At 34.9% G+C, this 14,788-nt stretch overlaps 1 pseudogene; it reads right to left on the bottom strand.

The window, feature by feature from the left end:
* Positions 1-283: 283 nt before the first annotated feature.
* On the bottom strand, positions 284-674 carry LOC123394431 (annotated as a pseudogene).
* Positions 675-14,788: the final 14,114 nt, after the last annotated feature.

Here is a 14,788-nt window from a genome sequence, read left to right on the forward strand (position 1 = left end):
AATTTACATGTAGTGGTTTTGCATATCACTACTACATTCTTTGAGTTTATTTATTTATTTAGGACAAGAAGTAGGATTTATCGGTGGGGCATGAATAGGGAAGGGGCAGTGCTGAATTTCTCATGAGTTCAGCACTCACCATATATCCAGAGGGCCATAATTAGTGATGTATTTGACCCCACTGCCATCTGGGATGAGCTGCTTTTCAGCCACAAAGCCCCACTCCTTGGAAATGTGGCTCTTCTGGTGGCCAGGGAACTAGAACTTGGCCCTGTGTAGGGTCTCAATCATATGCTCCTTGTTCTGCAGCTTGGTAGGGGTGGACATGATGACTTGGCCAATGTGGATCCTGGTTACTGTGGGCTGGGGCTCTCCAAAGGCACAGCACATACCTTACAGGACAACATCGTGTTGATAGGGATGCTGTGGAAGGGGATGGAGCTGCACATGTATGTGAAAACCATCTTTGCCACTTCTTTTCACCCTGTACATGCTGGTACAAATAAGGAAGCCTCCAGGGCTTCAGAGGAGAGATGCTTATATTCATCTATACCATGTGGGCCACAGAGAGAGACTCAATCTACTTTTGCCTTCTTCTAACCCCAGATAAAAGATGCAGATCTTGGCATCAGGGACACCTCTGCCAAGGGAGACTTTGGCTATGGCTTGTTCATGCAATATGGTTAATACTGGGCAAGGCAGTGGCCCATGACAACACCAAGATTTTCAGTGGCATACCACAGAAAAAGATTCTAAATTTTTTAGAATAGTGCAACTTATTATGTTGTGTAGACCTAGCTACTTAATAAACAAAACTTAAGGATTTATTTTGGTCTCAGAGCACTGTGAAAATATTACTGATAACAGAAAATTCGAGAACCGGGGGAGTCAGATTATTTTTTTATTTTTTTTATTATTTACTGAAATTCAGGGTTTTTTTTCATATTTTTTTCCAGTTTTATTGAGAAATAATTGGTAAACATTGCTGCATAAGTCTAAGGTGTACAGCACAATGGCTTGACTTACATATGTTATGAAATCATTACCTTAATAAGTTAAATTAGCATCCATCATTTTATATGGATTCAATGAAAAGAAAAGAAAAAAGAAACAAATTTTCCTTGTGGTGAGAACTCTTAGGATCTCCCCCTTAGTAATTTTCATGTATGTTATACAGCAGTGTAAACTATAGTCATCATGTGATACATTACATCCCTAATATTTATTTGTCTTTTAACTGGATATTTGTACATTCTGATCACTTTCCTCTAGTTTTAATTTTTAGAACTCTAGGGAATATTATTTATAGAAAAATTATGTGATGAAACTATTAAGGCTATAATAAATTATTTATGTAAGTGAATTTTTGGTCATGGTCTTAATCACTTTCAATTTGTTTACTACCAATAGAACTTGGAAACAATATTCAGTTCGGATTTGTAACAAAAGATTATCAAAAATAGTTAGTTTTCAGTTTCAGAAAAACTTCAAAACATAGTTTTTTGAAACTCTTTGGATTTGACAAGACCCAACTGAATTCTTCCAAGGCACTTTTTTTCCTAATTTTTTAGGATCTCATGTACTTTTGGAGAAATTTAATTCTTATGTTACTGATTCATTTACACTCAACTCATCAAAATGTTTGGTAAATGCATTTGATATCCAAAGAGCTTTATGAGAAATTACATCTGGAAAGTCTAAAGTTTTATCATTCTTGAACTTAGTTTCTTGAAACCAGAAAGCCACATTTTTCTAAAGCATGTAGAACTAGAACCTCAAATTTGACTTTAATTTAGTACACTTATGAAACCAAATAGGAGTAAACTTAGTGAAACATTTTTGAATATTCCTCTTGTAATTTATTTCAGTATAGTGGATTTGGGTTTTCCCTATTGGAATAATATTTCAATAATTAAAAATCTGAGTAATAGTCAAATATTTCATGCGTGTTGTCTTTTAATGGAAAAATATTCCCTTTCTGAGGATGAAAAATACATGTTAATCTTTTTGAAAGCTCTCTTAGTGGGTAAGTTTAACAAATAAGCCATATTGGCTAATTAGTTATCTGATTTTTTCATTGGCAAAAGCTTCAAAACCAACAAAATAGCCTGTGTCATAGTATTTTAAGTGTGATAAATGTTGTCTATGACCTCAAGAATGTGTCCTAAAACAAGCAACGGTTAACATGTTAAAAAACAAAAACTTTAAAAAATGCATTAGATCATGTCTGCAAAAGACAAATGTTTGTTAATAACACTGTGTTACTTGGCCTAACTTTTTAATGTCCTAAACATAAGGCATTAATGAAATAAGATTACATTCTAAGCAAATACTAGATGTGAGTAATCTTATTTCTATTCAGCAATCAATTTACTAAGACACAATGTGTAGTTCCCTTAGATACACACAAAACAATATAGTATCATCAGGACATTTATTAGGTAAACTGTAGGAAATTGCCATTTTTTACATTAAAAACGGGTCAAATACAGGCTATTTCACATGGCTGAACCTGTATCTAGTCATAAACAAGTCAATATGGAAGGTATTGTTTCTAGAGTTACTCTATGAGGAAGACCCAATTTACACATACTAGAAAAACAAGTTCATATTATCATATTTTTCCAAAATCCAAATATTCTCTTAATCTGGAAATAGATTTCAAACTTTGGTAGTTCTTCCAGTCTGTCAGTTGGTGCAGTCAGCTTCCATAGCTTTAACCCCTAAATCGCAGTGGATTAAATTTAATTTCATTCATGTTCTCTGTCTTTCTGCACCTATTGTCTTCCCTGTAAAACCCATGCTGATGGGACACATATTCATGGAGGCAGAGAGAAAAGGGAACATGATGAAGGACAGACTGGTTCATAACACTTCCATGGGCAAGTAAGAAGGTTCACTTCTGCTCACATTTCACTGGCCAAAGCAAATGACATGACAACATCTATGGAAGTGAGGGAGTGCAATGCTGCCAGTTTTAATGACTACAATCCTGACACTTTAAATTAGAGTTCTTATGTATGAAAGATCTACCTCAGAATGCAAACTTGCAGTAATGCCTAATGTTATTCCAAGTAAAACTAAATAAGGATCTGTAAATATTAATAAAAAATGAATGCTAGAGATACAAAAATTTATTGTGTATAAAGTCTAGCTAAGACAATAAAAAGTACTGTGTAGGATGAGAGAAAGAATATTTGTACCATTATCTTATTTGGATGAACTATCTTGTCTAGCCTTAATTAGATAAACACTTACTGAAGTAAGTAAAGTAGGACTGAGTCATATAAGCCAGTGAATATGATCTGAACCAGAGATGATGATTTTTCAAGGAGCCAAACAGACTGTTGACTATGGCTTGCCATTGTGTCTACCTCAGTCAACTGGCCAATGTTGATTCGATTGAGACTGAGGGGGAAATAATAATCAAGCTTGTTATTTGATTTTTGGCTCTTGAGGGCTTACTGGATACTGGCTTACTTACGGAGATAAATATCTTTGAGTCTCATGCTCATTTGTTTTTTCTTTTTTTTTTTTTTTTTTACCTTTTCTTCTCTGTCACTCTATGATCTTAGTATGGCATACTACATAGCCAAGGCCTAAAATAACAGACACCACACCCACAAAATTTATCATTTTTTTAAAAAATTTATTTATTTTATTTGACAGAGAGATCACAAGTAGGCAGAGAGAGAGAGAGAGAGAGAGATGGAAGCAGGCTCCCTACTAAGCATAGAGCCCAATGTGGGGCTTGATCCCAGGAGCCTGGGATCATGACCTGAGCTGAAGGCAGAGGCTTTAACCCACTGAGCCACCCAGGTGCCCCATCATTTTGTTTTTATAAGGAAGAAAATTGTATATGTAAGATGGTCAAACAATTCACAAACTAGTAGGAGTGAATTACTTAAATATTTTTTTACAGAGACAAAATCATTTCAAGAAAAAACACTATAAATAATAAAAAAGTTAATTTGCACAAATCTGATCTGACTGTGTTTCAGAAGTAAAGATTCAAACAAAAGACATTTAAGGGTAGAACATTAAGCTTCCCTAGGTTAACCAGTTAATTAACTTGAGGAATTTTCAAGTAACTTTAACGACATATTTAAGACTCTTATGAGCATCAATATTGTAATACTCTAGGTTTTTAAACAAGTTATTTTCAAACTAATCTTAGTTTCTTGATTCAAATATTTTATGTTATTTTATTTTATTTAAAGATTTATTTATTTATCTGACAGACAGAGATCACAAGTAGGCAGAGAGGCAGGCGGCGGGGGTGGGGGGGGCGGGGAAGCAGGCTCCCTGCTGAGCAGAGAGCCCAATGCAGGGCTTGATCCCAGGACCCTGAGATCATGACCTGAGCAGAAGGCAGAAGCTTTAACCCACTGAGCCACCCAGGCGCCCTGATTTAAGAATTTTAGATCAAACACAATGGTGCATCACTAACTGCTCTCAGTGTAGTTATAAAAGGAAAAAAAAAATCTAAACCCATGATAAACTCAAGGCTCCCCAGGTCATTTCCTCTAGCATACAGCTTCTCCTTGCTTGATTTAAAAGACATCTGATATTGCTACAGGGTAGAAAGTTAACTCATTAGAAAGGAATGTGAATGTCTTAGAGACCTCCCTGCTGCCATGACAGATTATATTAGTCCAGCAAGCAACAAGGAAAGCACAGCTTTAGTAAAACTGTATGTAAGTGATCTGGTTGGGTTTTTATTCATTCAGATCTGACCACCTTCAATTTTCTTTTAAATGTGCTACAGCTTTCCATTTAAAAGCAGCTACTCCATATTAAAGGAAGAGGGAACATTATGGCAGCATTACACAACAATAAGGATTCAAATACTAGGCATTAAATTTAAAATATTATAGTAAACACATTGACAATGTAAACATAATGTCAGACATATAATACAAAAGAACCAATTTATTTTCTCTAGAAACACTTTCTTTAATTAGCCATAGTTTATTAATGGGTGGTGTTTGACATTTTGCAATAAAAATTTTAATCATTTTTAAACAACTTGCTATTTTCCATGATTGAGTGAGTCTCTGCCTACCAGATATGCCCAGAAATGTTTTTATATTCTCTATTTCCTTTAAAATTTTTCTTGGCATCTACCTTTGAAATCATCTTGTTCTCCAGATGGTAGGTCCTTGTCTATGAGACATGGCTGAAATATTCTGCTATTAACTTTCCTAGATCCTTCACATAATATATATTCTTATCCACAGTGTTTTATTGAGTTCACTCTCTGCTTTGTGGCTTTCCATGGCATGACTGTCTGGAGATATTATTTTTACTTCAAAGGCCTAAATCAATCCCATTCTCATCTGTTGCCTCCAAGATCCAATTTTCACACTCCCACTAAGCAAAAGGTCAAATCAATGATTTTACCATTTTTTTTTTTTTAACAAATGGACATTCTTTTAAATGTTTTTAATGAACCTAAAGTGCCAACAGGATCTTGGCCAAGTTTTCCACATTTACCTGTCTACTGTAATTCCATCTATTATTCAGCAAACCTCCAAAAAGGTTTTTTTTTTTTTAATATTTTGTACTTTAATTACATTGCTTAACTAAATTAAGTTAAAAGTTGAATTTAGTAAGCTATTTGAAAATAATCTAATTTTGAAAATTCTTTTTATAAGTTCTTATCAAGCAGATAAAGACTTCATATTTCTGTGAATCCATGGTTTATTTCTTACCATACGTAGTGTTATTTTTTTTTTTTTACCACATTTTACCATTAAGAGAAAATGTTTATCATTAGGAAAGTTGAAAAAATTAGATTTCATGCACTTGGCTTAGTTTCTCCCTTTCAAAACACATTTACCCTCTTAACATAGAGCTTTCTATTTGAAGAAAGTTTTGGTATGATTTAATGATGTCTATTAATTCCTTATGTTCAGTGCTTAGTAAGAGGAGACTTAAGGACCCCATTCACAAAATATCATGAAACCATTTCTCATGCACTTATACCTGAAAGTATCTTGGGATTTTTTGCACTTTCTCAATAACCTCCAACCCCCAAATCTCTGCCCACACCATAAGCAGTGACTCTTCACAACAGAGATAAGTTTATTACTTTCACAGGCTTCTGCTGAGAGATATATACAGCTTATAGTGGAAGAAACTCTTCTACTCTCATTTTAGGGATGAATTTTATTGGGACCAAGATAAGCAATGCATTTCTAAAAGAAGTTTCATTTAAAAGATGAAATTGAGTCAAAGAGATAATTTATAAAATGTTATGGTTCAGACTTTCTAACAGATGCAAATATATTTTACCTCTTTATTTTTTGGAACCTCCCAGTTTTATAGGATGGCTTTTTGAAGGTATAATTCAATATCTTAAATAAATGTATGTTGGGACGCCTGGGGGACTCAGTGGGTTAAATCCTCTTCCTTCAGCTCAGGTCATGATCCCAGGGTCCTGGGATCGAGCCCCGCATCGGGCTCTCTGCTCGGCAGGGAACCTGCTTCCCTCTCTCTCTCTCTCTGCCTGCCTCTCTGCCTACTTGTGATCTCTGTCAAATAAATAAATAAATAAATCTTAAAAAAATGCTGTTAAATAAATGTATGTTAACTTTAAACAATAAGTCCCAAAGCTATTTGCCAGTATTATTTTCAGATTGCATTTGAACCCCCTCCATCTTTATGCTAAACCTCGTTCCAATGCACAGGCAAGACTAGATTGGTATAATATTTAAACAGAAACAAAGAAGGTTTTGTCCATAGTTGCAAATGATGTTGATGTAAAACCACTACCCTGGCACTGAGTGATGAGTGCCACCCAGCTAAGGAGACATAACCACCAACAGGCATCACTGAGGTAATAATCCCAGGCAACTAGAGCAGCACTTCAGACATTGCTTAAGGGAAGATAATTGATAGTAAGTCACACACAAGCAATTTACTGCTAAAAACAAATAAAATATTTGAGCACCTTTTCTGTTTCTTTCCCTTTGAAGCAGAAAAGTGCTATTCACTTAACAATAGGAGGAGTTGTAGTAAGAATCAAAAAGGGAAGAGGAAGAGATACGGTGATATACAGGATGAGATTAGAGGTTTGGTATCTAATTAACTATCTGGATGAATAACTAAGCTTATAACATTGTTAAAATGTACTTGGTTGATTTTCCTACTAATAACAACCACAAAGTCAGTTATTAACAACAGTAGGTAAAGATGGTGTTCTTTAGACACTGAGATTATAAGATTTAGGCTTGAGTAATTAGTTTCTCCGACAATTTCTCACCTATTAATGGAACTTACACAAATTCATGATCATTTTTTAGACTATCACAAATTGAGTGATATGGATCAAATTGTGCACCCCAAAATTTGTATGTTGAAATCCCTAACCTCAATGTGATTATATTTGGAGATAGGACCCATGGGAGGTAATTAGTGTTTAAATGCGGTCATCAAGGTGAGGCCCTAATTTGATAGGACTAATGCCTTTATTTGAAAAGACACAAAAGAGTTCCCTCTTCCTCTATTCCCCACAGGAAGACACAGTGTAAAAGAGACAATCTGCAAGCCAAGGACAGAGCTCTCACCACAGCGATCAAATTAGCTAGCACCATGATCTTGGATTTCCCAGCCTCCAAAGATGTGAGAAATAAGTATCTGTTATTTAAGCCAGCCAGTCTATGCTATTTCATGATGGCAGCCTGTGCAGACTAAGGCATTGGAATTGGAGCATTTGATGGAATATTGAGGACAAAGGAATTTTTAAGAATTGGTCATCAGGGCACCTGGGTGGCTCAGTGGGTTAAGCTGCTGCCTTCGGCTCGGGTCATGATCTCAGGGTCCTGGGATGGAGTCCTGCATTGGGCTCTCTGCTCGGCGGGGAGTCTGCTTCTTCCTCTCTCTCTCTCTGCCTGCCTCTCTGCCTACTTGTGATCTCTCTCTGTCAAATGAATAAATAGAATCTTAAAAAAAAAAAAAAAAAAGAATTGGTCATCAATGTTCTTTTCCCTTTCCTTACTGCACAGTAATAAATTCTGTTAACTCTTGTTCTTGCTGGAAGGGTATGGACTATCATCATTATTTCTTCAACAGCTCTAAAGATAATTGGGTGAATATATTTTGAAAATTTCAGGTTTCAAGGTAAACACAAACCTCAACAGGCAAAGTTTTCCTTAATTTTGAAGCCTTTAAACTTTATTCAACCTGTTTACATTCAGAAGAACAATTGCCACTAAATTCTGAGTCCAAACCATCAGAGTAGGACTTGCCACTTTGCCATTTCTGTTGACCAGTTTTATTAATATATTGGAATTGCAAGAGTAAGTGAATTTACTTTACATGAAGTTGGTCCTGGTCCAAGTTGGCAATTGTTCAACAGGAAATTTTATGAGGGCATAGGTCAGAAAAGAGTACCAGACACCAATTAAATATGCAGGAATTTCTTCTTCAGTCGTAGGTATATTCTATTTCTCATGCACAATTAGCAGTATGCTTGCCAAAGATATAGAAAGGACAACATTGCTGACAAATGTTGTTGGGTTAAGAGTCTGTTAATGAGCTTCCCTTACAAAATAGCTTCTTTCAACCTGATCAGCCATGTCTCTTCTGATGATTTACACATGGTTCTTGAAATTGTAAAATCCAAACCGGGAGATACAGTATAAATCACTGAAATGCAAGTTCCCTTAAATTGCATATGAATGGCTACAAAAAATACATGACTTTTCCCTCTGCATTAGAGAACTCCAGAGCTCCTTTAGCTTTCCTTTTAAATTCTATTTCTTCCTTTGGCAGGTGTCTAGTTAGGCAATGACATATATGAATTATCCTGTGTGGACAAAGAATTCTTTTAGGCAAGAAAGAGAGATAAAAATGAAGATGATGTCATAGACTAGAACTATGTTTTAGAAAAGGAGAAAGGGAGTGTTTTCATTCTGCTGTATAATAATTTGAGCCCATGCATTCTGTCTTTGATATGTGCGGAACGGTGCCATCTATGATCCCACATACTAGTGAGGTCTATTGTACCTGGCACAGAGATAAGCACTTTACATGAATTCTTATTTTTCACAAATTTTACTTGGTTGATAGTAGTATTGCCATAATATTAAAGAGAAGGAACTGAGACTCAGAATTAATTGCATAACTTTTTCTCGGTTACACTGCTTATTAACGGTGGTACCACAGTTTAATATCAAGTCTGTCCAGTCGAAATGCCAATGTTCATTTGCTTCCTTTATACGGACTCTGTATAGAAACTGGCCTCTTCACCAATATCAGCTTAACATTAGCAAACTTTCTGTAACCAAGATAGGCAGGTCTTTGGGGATGTGGCAAAAGACACACACGGGAAATTACACTTTAAATCAAATTAACAGAAAGGGAAAACAAATTTACCTTCTCATTTATGCTGCCATTTCCATTTCAATGATTTCTAGCATTCTTTCTCCTGGGTATTTGGAGCTTCATTAGACAACTTAGATAGGGGAGCAGTTCTACCAGCTTGGGTAGGTCAGGTCCTGGGCAGAACCCAGCTCTAGGTGATAAAGGGCATTGTCTGGTGAGCACAAGAGTTTCAAGCAAGGGCCTGAGATAAAGTAGTTGGTTTCCCAGTAGATGGCAGCAAAAGCAAAACACATGTAGGCAGGATGGCAGAATCTGAGTGATTGGGTAGAATCAAAATCAGAGAAATTCATGGGTAAGTAGCAGATTCAAAGGCAAAAGAGCATGAGATTCAGGACATCAGTCTCCAAGTAACTTGACTGTTATTAGTAGAGAAGAGAATGAGACTTAAAAAAAATGAGGTACTAAATGTTCACCATCACAGAGATTATGTTGACCCAAGGTAGCCAGCAAAAGGGTAATCGGATTAGAGGATCTCCACAGTGACAAAAGTTTAACATGAGAAGCTGATAAGCAGTGCACATGACTAGGAACAAGGCCAAAGAGTAAAAGGTTAGAGCTGAGTCAAGAAGCCTAGCCATAGTAGAATTCCAGTGGTAACTGGATAGCAAAATGAGCCTTACATCATCTCACAAAATCCATCAATTTCTTTCTTTCTTTTTCCTGTTGATTTTCCTGTTGATTTATCACCATTTCCTCTGACCACTCCAATCAAGAGCATTTTTACCTGGAGACCGTAACTAAAAATTGTAACCTTTCTTCAGTTCCTCTCTACTTGTAGAGTTCAATACTGCTCCTTCCACTCCTCATCTTTCTTTTCCTTCCTTTGAATCCCTCTTTTACTGCCCTTCTCCCTTCAGAGCAGGCTCCCAGGAATTCAGTCATCTCACGTCACAACATCACTTCCCATGGCAGTGGGCATTTGGGACTATAGCTAGATGACCATAGAGATCTCCCCATAGCTGCCAGTTGGTGAAAAAAGATAGATGCAGTCCACTCTTCCAATCTCTTAAATACCACGTCCTAATCCCATGGCAATGGAGCAGGTTTGTATCTGTTACTCAGCGATGACCATTTTTATTAAATCACAGGATTCGTAGAACATCAAGAGATGACACATTACCTACCTTATATCTCAAAGAACAAAAATGACCTCCATGTTGAAGAAATTCCTAGCAAGATTAAACTCTATCTCCCTGTAATTTGCTATTTCAGGTGTTGGATAGAAGGGCTTAACAACAAGGAAGAAAAAAAAAAAAAAAAGAAAAACAGTCCTTTCTCCATTGATTCAATATTTTTCTGTTTCCATTTAAAGATTCTGCTAGCTGCTTCAGAATGAGTAATCTGTGGCTGAGAAATCAAACAATACTGTTCTAATCACAGTAAGGCATATGCAAAGTGTATTGCAGTGTGGAAAGCCTTACATTGCTGATGTATATATGTTTACAACCATGACAATGAATTTTATTAATGTCAGTTATATTGAAGAAGTCCGGGCCCTCAAAGTCCACATTTTCCTTAGGATTAGTGTGTTTTATTAAGGGGCTTCAAATTCTCATATCACACCCCCTGCATAGATATTGTATTCCAAATGTAGTAACTTTGATGTTTCCAGTTTTTAAATATTTAGCTCTAAATATTTGAGAAAACCTAAATATAATATTTAACTCACCTTGAAAAATTAATGACAAACACATAATCAGTTCTCTTCAGTCAAAATCATTCTTTAATTTATTTCTGTTTCTTCTCTTGAAACAAAAGAGTACCTAGAACCTTAAATTCTATAGTTTAATGCTTACAATTTTTTTCTTTCATTGTTATATAAACAGTATGGTTGAGGTGACTAATTTTAAGTCCAATAAATATGGGAAAGTTTCTCGTAATTACAATAGGGATCAACAAACATTTTTGTGAATAACCACATAGTGAATATTTCAGCTTTGGGGGGCATATGGCTTCTGTTTTAACTACTTAACTCTGCCATTGGAGCAGGAAAGCTGCCATACACAATATACAAAAGCCTGAGTGTGCCATGTTCCAATAAATCTTTATTTACAAAATTAGGTGACAGGATGGATTTGGTCCACAGGCTGTAGTTTCTGACCTCTGCATTCTTACTGCTTTGGTTTGAGGAAATCGTTTCCCAAAACTTTGTAGGAAATTGTATATGTAACTTTTATTATTATATGGAATAGTTGTGCTTGTTTGTACTCATGACATCTTACCCAGGTATATAGGTATCTGTGGGCATCTAACCCATTTTTATCTTCCAGTTTTGTAGATAGTAATGTTTGGTCTGATGGCATAGTTAAATAAGAAGAACACAAAACAAAACAAAACAAAACTGACTATAACAACCATTTTCTCCTTCTTACTTTTTTGTATAAAACAGTCTTGTAGAAGATCAATGCCATTTATGGCATTATGGAATGTTCGATGAGAGGGGACTTCAGTGATTATTTAGTTTAAGTCCTATTTTGCTGATGAGGATATTGATATAAAGAAATTAAGTGATTGTTCAAATCAACATTGGTAGGGAAAACAAGTGAAGAAACCCACCTAATTACAGAGTTTAAGTCCAGTCTTCTAGCTCTTTGGTATAGTTATCTTCTTACTAATTCCATTAACACTTTTCTGTAATAACATCTATCATAATCACTTGGGAAGTAAGAGTATAGGAGAAGGAGCAGCCTAACATTCTGGCTATTACCAAGATTCAAACAACGGTCATTTAATTTCTCTACCATGCTCTGAAACTGACTCAAAATCAACTTGAATTTCCCTCAACTTTGTCATTATTACTAGTTATAAGACATTATATATTTAGCAAAGTATAAACAGCATGTTTATTCTGTTTTAGCAATGGAAGTTGCATACTTCCTTTGTAAAAAGTATCCCTTTAACAATAAAATCTATAGAGGGAAGAACTAATTAGAACTAATTCATTTCTATAAATCTCTATGTGGTCTCTTAAGTGTTAAAAACAACTCAGTTTTGATCTGCATCTTATCTTTTAGAAAAGTGAAGGTCAATCTAGTTTTGATTGTAGGGTGTGTGTGTGTGTGTGTGTGTGTGTGTGTGTGTGTATTCTCCTGTGAGCTTATTGAGATGAGCAGAATGTGTGTGGAATGTGATCTCCATGAGGGTACCAGAAGCTGGATGTGAGGTTGCTAGGCAATTTTCCCTATTGTTTTAAACAAACTGCACAGGGTTGGCAGCAGCTGTCAGAGTTCCTGGCTTTTAAGAATAACAGAGCTGAAAAACACAAAGAACAAAGGTCTTCCACAATAAATGGCAATAAATAACAGGAACTTTCTGTGCCAGTAAATGCAGGCCCTTGGATATTAAAGCAATTAATAGGGTTAACAAACACAAGAGGTCATTTGAATTCTATTTGTTGTCAAAATACTTTTTTCCCCTGGACACTTTAATTTAAATGGTAAGACAGTCTGGAAGGAGAAGAGTAGACTGCAATTTTAATAAATTATTCCTTTAAAAGTACCACTTTCTTGCTTGTTTATTTTTATTGTATTCATGCAGAATTTCACCTCAGAAACAACAGTATAAACCTTATTCTAAATATGTTTTAAAGATTTTAAGTGAAACAAATTCTACATTTTGTGTTAAAAAAGAAACAGTTCATTCAACTGTACTATTGCCATAAAACACTCTCTTTTATCCCTTTATACAAGCCACATCCATTCTTCAACCCTTTTCTCTTTATCGTGGTGGTGATTACACAATGCTATACATATCATGGAATTGAATAGAGCTACACACACACACATATGCACACGAGATAATTTATAACAGCTGAAATCTGAATAACTTCTATCCGTTCTATTATTATCAATTTCTTGGTTGTGGCAGTATACTATAGTTGTGTAAGAGACTGCCATTGGCAGAGGCCGTGGTGCATGAGACTTGTTTATACATAGCTTTGCAAATTCTTCTGTATCTAGAATTATTTCAAAGGAAAAGTTTTCAAGAGAAAACAGGTCCTTAGGTTTCTAATATTTCAAAATTGGAGGTTTTTTCCTTAAAAATCCCTAGTCTTATTGATTTACTTCTCAGTGTGTGGATGATTCTTTCCTAAAATTGATTTGTATTTGAGCACCCATTTCAAAATCATTTGAAAAGATAGAACTCAGACATTTCCTGTCAATTTTTTTGACATATAACTGAGCTTAAAGGTTAGTTGTACAATGATTTTTTAAAAAAATCTGTTTAAAATAAAATCTATTTATGGAATCTGAACTTTTGGGAAACCTGAAATCAAGGATCATTCTGAATGGAATGATGGTTTAAGAGTTTGTATACTAAGAAACAAGTCTTTTCAAACCAACATTCTTTGTTTTTCCAAGCAAGAGTGTGTGTGTGTGTGTGTGTGTGTGTGTGTGTGTGTATTATAACTTTTGCTTTTAAATAATTACAGATTTTTTTGGAATTTGCAAAGATAGTACATAGAGGATCCATGTATACCCTTCACTCAGTGCCAACACTACCCCCACCCCTGCAGTGACTACGTCTTATATAACTATAGTAAAAATCAAAACCAGGAATTCATACTTATACAGTGTAGGTATAGAATTCTAAGTTACTTTAACACACATAAACGTAGATTCTTCTAAAGGCCACCTCAGTCAAGAGTAAGACTTTTTCCATCATCACAAAGAAGTACTGGTGTTGACATTTTATCAGTTCACATGAAATGTAAAACTTTCACCTCCTCTTAAGTCCCTTAGTCTTCCATTATTCATAATGTAATTATCTTAAATATTCTTTTACAAATATTTATATCCATATCAGCTAATGTTACATTTTATGTTCTGTCAAATATAGTTCAAAACAATCAAGAGGAGAAGGGAAACATTTATATTCACTTTTTTCATTATTCTTTCTTCATTCTTAATGTTTTAAAGTGCTTTCTTTATTATTTTCTTTCTGTTTAAAGAATTACATTTTTCCTTTTTATTTTTTTAAGGGAGATCTACAAGTGACAAACTCTCTTAGTTTTCTTTCATCTAAGAATGTCTAATTTCCCTTTCATTCCTGAAGGATATTTTTGCTGGATATAAGATTCAGGACTGATAATTCTTTTGTCAGCATTTGAAAAATGTGTCCCTTCTTTCGGGCCTCCAATGTTTTTCTCACAAAAAATATATTGTTATTTGAATTTTTTTTCTTATACTATTGAATTTTTTTCTTATAATTTATCTTTTGCTGTTTTCTAATTTATTTCTTTTATTTTTAATTTTCAAAAGTTTTCTTTACTTTTCAAAGTTTATTTGATGTGACTGCCTATTATTTTCTATACTATCTGTATTTACTTAACTTCCAAATTCAAAAAGGCTCTTACAGGAATAATAGAGTGTCTATACTCCTTAGATTAGTTTATTTA

Source organism: Mustela putorius, unplaced genomic scaffold (assembly GCF_011764305.1).
Source record: "Mustela putorius furo isolate JIRA1106 unplaced genomic scaffold, ASM1176430v1.1 tig00000056_pilon_pilon_pilon, whole genome shotgun sequence".
In the NCBI taxonomy this organism is placed as follows: Eukaryota; Metazoa; Chordata; class Mammalia; order Carnivora; family Mustelidae; genus Mustela; species Mustela putorius.